Below are 12,921 nucleotides of genomic sequence, written 5' to 3'. Positions count from 1 at the left end.
ACAAGAGTCCAACCATGAAAATGAGCAAGAGAAGGCATAATATAGACCATCTAACTCCTTTCCCCACCTCTAGGGGTCGAGCTCAGCTTCCCAGGAGCAGTTTGAACTGATTCTAAACTAAGCACTAGATAATAGGTAGTCAAACAACTTGCCTCTATTACTTAGCTAACTCATCCATGCATTAATTATTCACTTTTTACATCAAGGAAGCTTCTAGAAGGGTAAAGAGAGATAAAATCTATCAATGTGCCATGAAAATTATACATTCATCCATCATCTACAAGTAAAAATCATCAACCGAGGTGAAAACAATGTTTTCTGGCCTGAAAAGTCAAAACTGCCAAATTCAGCTCGAGTGGTCGCGCCCCCTGCTCGAGTGGTCGCGCCCCTTGGCAGCAACTTTTGAGTGGGTTCCACTGGTCCAAATCAGATGCAAGATAGCTCATTGGAAAGCTTGGTCTGTCTACTTTCCATATCAAGTGGAATTTCTGGATTTGGAGTTGATTTGACCACTCAAAAGTCAATTCTCCCAATGTCACTTTCTGCAACTCAAAAAGTGGGCAGAAAGTCAAAATTTTGATGTATTTTGAGCTTTTGGAGGCCCAAATCTCAAAATCAAGTTGACCCCAAGTATAGGTAATTCTAGTTTTTGCATGCCCTTTCCAAAAATGTCAACTTTTTGTGATTCTGAGCAGTCCTCCCGAGTGGTCACGCGCGGGGTGAGACCACTCCAACGACCAAAACCTGTAAATTGCACAAAAAATTCACAAATGACAAAATTTTCTCCAAATTTCTTGAAATTTGGGCTGGGAGTCCCCAATCAAGTACCATGCTCAGTCAAAGAGGCTTTGGCCAAAGTTTGGAGTGGATCGGGCGTTTTCCTTCGTTTTTGTGCTTTGGCCAACCGTCCTTGGAGCACCTTCGTTCTCGCCGGTATTTTTGACATTTCTCTCAAACCATGACACCTGTGTAAAAAGTGAAAGAGGTTTTTCTTCCTTGGCATGTTTTGGACAAAAACATCTTTCAGTTTTGCAAAATTCATCTTTGATTGCTCAGAAACATCATTTGAGTGAAACTTGTCCCGATGTGTGAAACAAGGGATTTTGTCGAAATGGAGCGAAATGAAGGGGATAGGGGGCTTCTAAATTCTTGGAGAAATTTTTGGGAGTGGGGAGGGATGTTAGGAAGCAAGGGAAAGTGGAATCTCAGAGATTGAGTGAGGGGAAGGGGTCGAAAAGGGCAAAACACAGGCCCAACCTAGAAAATTGCCAAGTTGTAGCTAGAAACTAGGGTTTGTGCAAAAATGAGGAATTTGGCGGATCTAAGGGATGGGAAGTGTTTGGTAAGGTACTTTAAGGATAGGGGAAGGTGTATGAACATCAGGAAACAAGTTTTGCCGGTGATTTGACCATCCAAGAGAAATTGCCTTCAAAACCCTAGGAGAGGGAAATGACCTTGCCTGGGTGGCAACTGAAGCATGGACAAGGTGTGAAATGACTCATTAGACACTGACATGATAATGACAACCCTACGAATGATGATAAACTCAGCTGAATAATGACATGGACCGCCATTTGGGCAAACCCTAGACCTAATGCCTAGTGAACAAATTTTGCTTGAAGACTCACTGAAATGACAAAATTTGACCTTGACACTCTGAGACCACTTTATAAGAGCATATTTGATCACTGGAGGAAGGCTGGAAAGACTGACACTAACATTGGCTCCAATGGGGATGGTAGCTCCTTGGAGGTGCCAAGAACCTTAGACATCTGGGAGAGCAGACTAGTGCTTGCAACCATTGGGCGATGGAGTCATTATTTACACCTTTGACACAAAACTTTGACACATTTATTGAATGAAAACTTGACTGAAAACTGACTGAAACTTAACTGGAACTTGACTCAAACCGACTCGATGACAAACTGAAATAAATTGAAAAAACTCACTCAATAGACCAAACACAAATGACTCATGACTGACTTAAAACAAGACTTTACAAAGCTTTTTGAAGGGCAGCAGTCCATCAAGATTTGGAATCATGATGACAACCACCGGTGTTTCTTACAAGACAATATACATCAAGCTATATCAAAATGCCAATGCAACCAATCAAGCAAATGCCTTTTTGACTGATTCTCCCAATCAGATCTCATGAGCAACAATAGATACCGGTAACCGGGCATCCAAAAACATAGCTGACCATGATCTCCTTCATCACTGAACACTGCAATAAACACTATCACTGCTGGCTGCAACAAACTTGCTAGAGGATCGTGAAGAACATGAAGATTTTCCACTGCCACCTCCTGCTGAAAGAACAAGGTGTCTTTTGCTTCAATTTCTGATCTGCCTTCCACATGTGCTTCGGTAAAATTATGCTCATGGGCTTCAAAAAATTCTGAACAAGTAGGTGAGCAAATCTCCTCTTGAAATAACATTTCAACACATGAGACATATGAAGAATCTGAATGGAAATCCTGAATGCTATAATCTTCTATGGTGTGAATGTGCTGTAGGTCATCTTCGTATGATATCACAACCAAATTATCAAGTTCCTTATTACATTCTTCAATCATAAGGAAAGAAACTTCAGCTGATTCTTGAAGTGCACCAATGACATTTCTATCATCTACCATAAATTCATCCAAAGGAACTGTTTCACTTACTTGAATGAAGATGTCATCTTGCTTTTCATGAACTGACTGAATTACCTCCTCATGCAGGCTCTGTTCTAATGGCATGAGAACGTTTGGATCAAAAACTTTGTCCATGATCTCAACAACAAAACTCTCCTTTTCAGGATTCGGCACAAGGTATTCTTGGTCACCATGATCTGAATTTTGATCTGAAATAGCTGAGTTGACTGCATTACATTCTAAAATTGACTCTTGGCTACCTTGCACGCTATCTTCTTCTGTGGGCAGATCGAAAACAAGCTCTTCTCTTTCATCAATTACAACCATATGGCCATCTTCAACCTGCTGATCCTGACAAGTATCTTCTAAGATTTCTATGTGCTGCTGAAACGGCTTTTCATACAGAGCTTCCATGATCTCTTCATCCATGAAATTATCGTCTTCATAAAACTTCTCAAGGCTTTCAATAAAACTATAGGCATGCTTGCAACAGTCTTGAACTAAATTCAATGATGGATAAGAGTCTTTATATCTTTCAATGAACATAGCATGAAAATCCTTTAAACAATAAATTCAAGCAGGCGGCAAGCTTTCATACCATGATTGGGCTTTACCTTCCAGAGTGGCCAAGAATATCTTCATCAAGCAATCTTCAGGAAAATCCACCTTCAACTTGCGAATATGCATATGAAATCTAACTAGATGAAGAGCAACATCCTTCTTACCATCATCACTAAATGTAGGCAAATTCCTTGACCAATCTACCTTCGGAATTTTATTTGGAAAACCAGGGATGTGATCTCGGCTCAAGGGAGCGTATCTTCTTGCAATCCGATCCATCGTGAAAAGCTCAAAGCTACTGATCTCTCTGCAGTGAAGTCACCATGAAGCATAGGTTGCTGGATTTTTCAGTGAAGGAGTCGCCAAGTGAATGTTTTCAGCCTTTCAAGTGTCTGATCGTTGTTCACCATCCACAATCAGATCTGAACTTGATACATGTACTGGGGTAAAGAGTCAATGAAGCGCTACGTTCACAAGCTCACGGAGATTGACTGAAGCAGCGTTTATCTACTAACGCTGATGTAAAACAAGAGCGTTTTCGAAGGCTACTTGGCGTAACTTCAGGCTCCGTCTAAGACTTATGAAATAACACATCAATGAGAAAAAGATCAGTTTGTTCTTCCCAGTATGGTCGCCACTATGTTAGCGCTTGGAATTCACCTAGGCTGAGATAGACAAACTCTCAAGGCTACATCAAACCATTTCACCTCGTAGCTAGCCCTACGAGGTATGAGAAGGCTCTCTCGGGTCAGATTTGATAGATCTTTCAATATGATTAGGCTGACCAATTAAGAATAAAGATTTTAGGCTAGTAAATTGATAGGGGGGTTGATTTAATGATTTTTGGGGTTTTTGGTGGCAATTGGAGGGAGTGCAATTCAGGGTGCGGGGATTGAGCACAGTTTTTGCAGGGGGATCTTTGGGGCAAGGTAGGAGTGAGCGCTGATGCCTTAATCTGAGATGGATGATCAAGGATGATAGAGGAGGAGCTAAAGAGGGCAAACAACCATTTTGAATCCTCTCTAGACAGTAGAAAACATAAATATTGAACAAACTAAAAAGATGAGCATGTCAAAGCATGAAATTCAAACTTTACCACTTCATCTGTGCAATTAGAAGCAAAAGAGAGATGTGGAATACATAAACAAACTTACAAGAACATGTAGAGAACACACCATCAACACATCAATCCACAAGAATCCACAATGATGTTTGCAAAACCCTGGCCTTCCTTTCCTTAAATTGCAGAAATAGATGTACAATACACAATAAAGCTTTCTCCCACAAGAGTCCAACCATGAGAATGAGCAAGAGAAGGCATAATATAGACCATCTAACTCCTTTCCCCACCTCTAGGGGTCGAGCTCAGCTTCCCAGGAGCAGTTTGAACTGATTCTAAACTAAGCACTAGATAATAGGTAGTCAAACAACTTGCCTCTATTACTTAGCTAACTCATCCATGCATTAATTATTCACTTTTTACATCAAGGAAGCTTCTAGAAGGGTAAAGAGAGATAAAATCTATCAATGTTCCATGAAAATTATACATTCATCCATCATCTAGAAGTAAAAATCATCAACCAAGGTGAAAACAGTGTTTTCTGGCCTGAAAAGTCAAAACTGCCAAATTCAGCTCGAGTGGTCGCGCCCCTTTGCAGCAACTTGTGAGTGGGTTCCACTGGTCCAAATCAGGTGCAAGATAGCTCATTGGAAAGCTTGGTCTGTCTACTTTCCATCCCAAGTGTAATTTCTAGATTTGGAGTTGATTTGACCCCTCAAAAGTCAATTCTCCCAAGGTCACTTTCTGCAACTCAAAAAGTGGGCAGAAAGTCAAAATTTTGATGTATTTTGAGCTTTTGGAGGCCCAAATCTCAAAATCAAGTTGACCCCAAGTATAGGTAATTCTAGTTTTTGCATGCCCTTTCCAAAAGTGTCAACTTTTTGTGATTCTGAGCAGTCCTCCCGAGTGGTCGCGCGCGGGGTGAGACCACTCCAACGACCAAAACCTGTAAATTGCACAAAAAATTCACAAATGACAAAATTTTCTGCAAATTTCTTGAAATTTGGGCTGGGAGTCCCCAATCAAGTACCATGCTCAGTCAAAGAGGCTTTGGCCAAAGTTTGGAGTGGATCGGGCGTTTTCCTTCGTTTTTGTGCTTTGGCCAACCGTCCTTGGACCACCTTCGTTCTTGCCGGTATTTTTGACATTTCTATCAAAACATGACACCTGTGTAAAAAGTGAAAGAGGTTTTTCTTCCTTGGCATGTTTTGGACAAAAACCTCTTTCAGTTTTGAAAAATTCATCTTTGATTGCTCAGAAACATCATTTGAGTGAAACTTGTCCCGATGTGTGAAACAAGGGATTTTGTCGAAATGGAGCGAAATGAAGGGGATAGGGGGCTTCTAAATTCTTGGAGAAATTTTTGGGAGTGGGGAGGGATGTTAGGAAGCAGGGGAAAGTGGAATCTCAGAGATTGAGTGAGGGGAAGGGGTCGAAAAGGGCAAAACACAGGCCCAACCTAGAAAATTGCCAGGTTGTCGCTAGAAACTAGGGTTTGTGCAAAAATGAGGAATTTGGCGGATCTAAGGGATGGGAAGTGTTTGGTAAGGTACTTTAAGGATAGGGGAAGGTGTATGAACATCAGGAAACAAGTTTTGCCGGTGATTTGACCATCCAAGAGAAATTGCCTTCAAAACCCTAGGAGAGGGAAATGACCTTGCCTGGGTGGCAACTGAAGCATGGACAAGGTGTGAAATGACTCATTAGACACTGACATGATAATGACAACCCTACGAATGATGATAAACTCAGCTGAATAATGACATGGACCGCCATTTGGGCAAACCCTAGACCTAATGCCTAGTGACCAAATTTTGCTTGAAGACTCACTGAAATGACAAAATTTGACCTTGACACTCTGAGACCACTTTATAAGAGCATATTTGATCACTGGAGGAAGGCTGGAAAGACTGACACTAACATTGGCTCCAATGGGGATGGTAGCTCCTTGGAGGTGCCAAGAACCTTAGACATCTGGGAGAGCAGACTAGTGCTTGCAACCATTGGGCGATGGAGTCATTATTTACACCTTTGACACAAAACTTTGACACATTTATTGAATGAAAACTTGACTGAAAACTGACTGAAACTTAACTGGAACTTGACTCAAACCGACTCGATGACAAACTGAAATAAATTGAAAAAACTCACTCAATAGACCAAACACAAATGACTCATGACTGACTTAAAACAAGACTTTACAAAGCTTTTTGAAGGGCAGCAGTCCATCAAGATTTGGAATCATGATGACAACCACCGGTGTTTCTTACAAGACAATATACATCAAGCTATATCAAAATGCCAATGCAACCAATCAAGCAAATGCCTTTTTGACTGATTCTCCCAATCAGATCTCATGACCAACAATAGATACCGGTAACCGGGCATCCAAAAACATAGCTGAACATGATCTCCTTCATCACTGAACACTGCAATAAACACTATCACTGCTGGCTGCAACAAACTTGCTAGAGGATCGTGAAGAACATGAAGATTTTCCATTGCCACCACCTGCTGAAAGAACAAGGTGTCTTTTGCTTCAATTTCTGATCTGCCTTCCACATGTGCTTCGGTAAAATTATGCTCATGGGCTTCAAAAAATTCTGAACAAGTAGGTGAGCAAATCTCCTCTTGAAATAACATTTCAACACATGAGACATATGAAGAATCTGAATGGAAATCCTGAATGCTATAATCTTCTATGGTGTGAATGTGCTGTAGGTCATCTTCGTATGATATCACAACCAAATTATCAAGTTCCTTATTACATTCTTCAATCATAAGGAAAGAAACTTCAGCTGATTCTTGAAGTGCACCAATGACATTTCTATCATCTACCATAAATTCATCCAAAGGAACTGTTTCACTTACTTGAATGAAGATGTCATCTTGCGTTTCATGAACTGACTGAATTACCTCCTCATGCAGGCTCTGTTCTAATGGCATGAGAACGTTTGGATCAAAAACTTTGTCCATGATCTCAACAACAAAACTCTCCTTTTCAGGATTCGGCACAAGGTATTCTTGGTCACCATGATCTGAATTTTGATCTGAAATAGCTGAGTTGACTGCATTACATTCTAAAATTGACTCTTGGCTACCTTGCACGCTGTCTTCTTCTGTGGGCAGATCGGAAACAAGCTCTTCTCTTTCATCAATTACAACCATATGGCCATCTTCAACCTGCTGATCCTGACAAGTATCTTCTAAGATTTCTATGTGCTGCTGAAACGGCTTTTCATACAGAGCTTCCATGATCTCTTCATCCATGAAATTATCGTCTTCATAAAACTTCTCAAGGCTTTCAATAAAACTATAGGCATGCTTGCAACAGTCTTGAACTAAATTCAATGATGGATAAGAGTCCTTATATCTTTCAATGAACATAGCATGAAAATCCTTTAAACAATAAATACAAGCAGGCGGCAAGCTTTCATACCATGATTGGGCTTTACCTTCCAGAGTGGCCAAGAATATCTTCATCAAGCAATCTTCAGGAAAATCCACCTTCAACTTGCGAATATGCATATGAAATCTAACTAGATGAAGAGCAGCATCCTTCTTACCATCATCACTAAATGTAGGCAAATTCCTTGACCAATCTACCTTCGGAATTTTATTTGGAAAACCAGGGATGTGATCTCGGCTCAAGGGAGCGTATCTTCTTGCAATCCGATCCATCGTGAAAAGCTCAAAGCTACTGATCTCTCTGCAGTGAAGTCACCATGAAGCATAGGTTGCTGGATTTTTCAGTGAAGGAGTCGCCAAGTGAATGTTTTCAGCGTTTCAAGTGTCTGATCGTTGTTCACCATCCACAATCAGATCTGAACTTGATACATGTACTGGGGTAAAGAGTCAATGAAGCGCTACGTTCACAAGCTCACGGAGATTGACTGAAGCAGCGTTTATCTAGTAACGCTGATGTAAAACAAGAGCGTTTTCGAAGGCTACTTGGCGTAACTTCAGGCTCCGTCTAAGACTTATGAAATAACACATCAATGAGCAAAAGATCAGTTTGTTCTTCCCAGTATGGTCGCCACTATGTTAGCGCTTGGAATTCACCTAGGCTGAGATAGACAAACTCTCAAGGCTACATCAAACCATTTCACCTCGTAGCTAGCCCTACGAGGTATGAGAAGGCTCTCTCGGGTCAGATTTGATAGATCTTTCAATATGATTAGGCTGACCAATTAAGAATAAAGATTTTAGGCTAATAAATTGATAGGGGGGTTGATTTAATGATTTTTGGGGTTTTTGGTGGCAATTGGAGGGAGTGCAATTCAGGGTGCGGGGATTGAGCACAGTTTTTGCAGGGGGATCTTTGGGGCAAGGTAGGAGTGAGCGCTGATGCCTTAATCTGAGATGGATGATCAAGGATGATAGAGGAGGAGCTAAAGAGGGCAAACAACCATTTTGAATCCTCTCTAGACAGTAGAAAACATAAATATTGAACAAACTAAAAAGATGAGCATGTCAAAGCATGAAATTCAAACTTTACCACTTCATCTGTCCAATTAGAAGCAAAAGAGAGATGTGGAATACATAAACAAACTTACAAGAACATGTAGAGAACACACCATCAACACATCAATCCACAAGAATCCACAATGATGTTTGCAAAACCCTGGCCTTCCTTTCCTTAAATTGCAGAAATAGATGTACAATACACAATAAAGCTTTCTCCCACAAGAGTCCAACCATGAAAATGAGCAAGAGAAGGCATAATATAGACCATCTAACTCCTTTCCCCACCTCTAGGGGTCGAGCTCAGCTTCCTAGGAGCAGTTTGAACTGATTCTAAACTAAGCACTAGATAATAGGTAGTCAAACAACTTGCCTCTATTACTTAGCTAACTCATCCATGCATTAATTATTCACTTTTTACATCAAGGAAGCTTCTAGAAGGGTAAAGAGAGATAAAATCTATCAATGTGCCATGAAAATTATACATTCATCCATCATCTACAAGTAAAAATCATCAACCGAGGTGAAAACAATGTTTTCTGGCCTGAAAAGTCAAAACTGCCAAATTCAGCTCGAGTGGTCGCGCCCCTTTGCAGCAACATTTGAGTGGGTTCCACTGGTCCAACTCAGGTGCAAGATAGCTCATTGGAAAGCTTGGTCTGTCTACTTTCCATCCCAAGTGGAATTGCTGGATTTGGAGTTGATTTGACCCCTCAAAAGTCAATCCTCCCAAGGTCACTTTCTGCAACTCAAAAAGTGGGCAGAAAGTCAAAATTTTGATGTATTTTGAGCTTTTGGAGGCCCAAATCTCAAAATCAAGTTGACCCCAAGTATAGGTAATTCTAGTTTTTGCATGCCCTTTCCAAAAGTGTCAACTTTTTGTGATTCTGAGCAGTCCTCCCGAGTGGTCGCGCGCGGGGTGAGACCACTCCAACGACCAAAACCTGTAAATTGCACAAAAAATTCACAAATGACAAAATTTTCTCCAAATTTCTTGAAATTTGGGCTGGGAGTCCCCAATCAAGTACCATGCTCAGTCAAAGAGGCATTGGCCAAAGTTTGGAGTGGATCGGGCGTTTTCCTTCGTTTTTGTGCTTTGGCCAACCGTCCTTGGAGCACCTTCGTTCTCGCCGGTATTTTTGACATTTCTCTCAAAACATGACACCTGTGTAAAAAGTGAAAGAGGTTTTTCTTCCTTGGCATGTTTTGGACAAAAACCGCTTTCAGTTTTGAAAAATTCATCTTTGATTGCTCAGAAACATCATTTGAGTGAAACTTGTCCCGATGTGTGAAACAAGGGATTTTGTCGAAATGGAGCGAAATGAAGGGGATAGGGGGCTTCTAAATTCTTGGAGAAATTTTTGGGAGTGGGGAGGGATGTTAGGAAGCAGGGGAAAGTGGAATCTCAGAGATTGAGTGAGGGGAAGGGGTCGAAAAGGGCAAAACACAGGCCCAACCTAGAAAATTGCCAAGTTGTAGCTAGAAACTAGGGTTTGTGCAAAAATGAGGAATTTGGCGGATCTAAGGGATGGGAAGTGTTTGGTAAGGTACTTTAAGGATAGGGGAAGGTGTATGAACATCAGGAAACAAGTTTTGCCGGTGATTTGACCATCCAAGAGAAATTGCCTTCAAAACCCTAGGAGAGGGAAATGACCTTGCCTGGGTGGCAACTGAAGCATGGACAAGGTGTGAAATGACTCATTAGACACTGACATGATAATGACAACCCTACGAATGATGATAAACTCAGCTGAATAATGACATGGACCGCCATTTGGGCAAACCCTAGACCTAATGCCTAGTGACCAAATTTTGCTTGAAGACTCACTGAAATGACAAAATTTGACATTGACACTCTGAGACCACTTTATAAGAGCATATTTGATCACTGGAGGAAGGCTGGAAAGACTGACACTAACATTGGCTCCAATGGGGATGGTAGCTCCTTGGAGGTGCCAAGAACCTTAGACATCTGGGAGAGCAGACTAGTGCTTGCAACCATTGGGCGATGGAGTCATTATTTACACCTTTGACACAAAACTTTGACACATTTATTGAATGAAAACTTGACTGAAAACTGACTAAAACTTAACTGGAACTTGACTCAAACCGACTCGATGACAAACTGAAATAAATTGAAAAAACTCACTCAATAGACCAAACACAAATGACTCATGACTGACTTAAAACAAGACTTTACAAAGCTTTTTGAAGGGCAGCAGTCCATCAAGATTTGGAATCATGATGACAACCACCGGTGTTTCTTACAAGACAATATACATCAAGCTATATCAAAATGCCAATGCAACTAATCAAGCAAATGCCTTTTTGACTGATTCTCCCAATCAGATCTCATGACCAACAATAGATACCGGTAACCGGGCATCCAAAAACATAGCTGACCATGATCTCCTTCATTACTGAACACTGCAATAAACACTATCACTGCTGGCTGCAACAAACTTGCTAGAGGATCGTGAAGAACATGAAGATTTTCCACTGCCACCTCCTGCTGAAAGAACAAGGTGTCTTTTGCTTCAATTTCTGATCTGCCTTCCACATGTGCTTCGGTAAAATTATGCTCATGGGCTTCAAAAAATTCTGAACAAGTAGGTGAGCAAATCTCCTCTTGAAATAACATTTCAACACATGAGACATATGAAGAATCTGAATGGAAATCCTGAATGCTATAATCTTCTATGGTGTGAATGTGCTGTAGGTCATCTTCATATGATATCACAACCAAATTATCAAGTTCCTTATTACATTCTTCAATCATAAGGAAAGAAACTTCAGCTGATTCTTGAAGTGCACCAATGACATTTCTATCATCTACCATAAATTCATCCAAAGGAACTGTTTCACTTACTTGAATGAAGATGTCATCTTGCGTTTCATGAACTGACTGAATTACCTCCTCATGCAGGCTCTGTTCTAATGGCATGAGAACGTTTGGATCAAAAACTTTGTCCATGATCTCAACAACAAAACTCTCCTTTTCAGGATTCGGCACAAGGTATTCTTGGTCACCATGATCTGAATTTTGATCTGAAATAGCTGAGTTGACTGCATTACATTCTAAAATTGACTCTTGGCTACCTTGCACGCTGTCTTCTTCTGTGGGCAGATCGGAAACAAGCTCTTCTCTTTCATCAATTACAACCATATGGCCATCTTCAACCTGCTGATCCTGACAAGTATCTTCTAAGATTTCTATGTGCTGCTGAAACGGCTTTTCATACAGAGCTTCCATGATCTCTTCATCCATGAAATTATCGTCTTCATAAAACTTCTCAAGGCTTTCAATAAAACTATAGGCATGCTTGCAACAGTCTTGAACTAAATTCAATGATGGATAAGAGTCCTTATATCTTTCAATGAACATAGCATGAAAATCCTTTAAACAATAAATACAAGCAGGCGGCAAGCTTTCATACCATGATTGGGCTTTACCTTCCAGAGTGGCCAAGAATATCTTCATCAAGCAATCTTCAGGAAAATCCACCTTCAACTTGCGAATATGCATATGAAATCTAACTAGATGAAGAGCAGCATCCTTCTTACCATCATCACTAAATGTAGGCAAATTCCTTGACCAATCTACCTTCGGAATTTTATTTGGAAAACCAGGGATGTGATCTCGGCTCAAGGGAGCGTATCTTCTTGCAATCCGATCCATCGTGAAAAGCTCAAAGCTACTGATCTCTCTGCAGTGAAGTCACCATGAAGCATAGGTTGCTGGATTTTTCAGTGAAGGAGTCGCCAAGTGAATGTTTTCAGCGTTTCAAGTGTCTGATCGTTGTTCACCATCCACAATCAGATCTGAACTTGATACATGTACTGGGGTAAAGAGTCAATGAAGCGCTACGTTCACAAGCTCACGGAGATTGACTGAAGCAGCGTTTATCTAGTAACGCTGATGTAAAACAAGAGCGTTTTCGAAGGCTACTTGGCGTAACTTCAGGCTCCGTCTAAGACTTATGAAATAACACATCAATGAGCAAAAGATCAGTTTGTTCTTCCCAGTATGGTCGCCACTATGTTAGCGCTTGGAATTCACCTAGGCTGAGATAGACAAACTCTCAAGGCTACATCAAACCATTTCACCTCGTAGCTAGCCCTACGAGGTATGAGAAGGCTCTCTCGGGTCAGATTTGATAGATCTTTCAATATGATTAGGCTGACCAATTAAGAATA

The sequence above is a fragment of the Pinus tabuliformis genome, chromosome 9, assembly GCF_031772625.1.
Source record: "Pinus tabuliformis cultivar Carrire ecotype Pingquan chromosome 9, CPIR1, whole genome shotgun sequence".
NCBI lineage: Eukaryota > Viridiplantae > Streptophyta > Pinopsida > Pinales > Pinaceae > Pinus > Pinus tabuliformis.
This window is presented reverse-complemented; position numbering follows the sequence as displayed.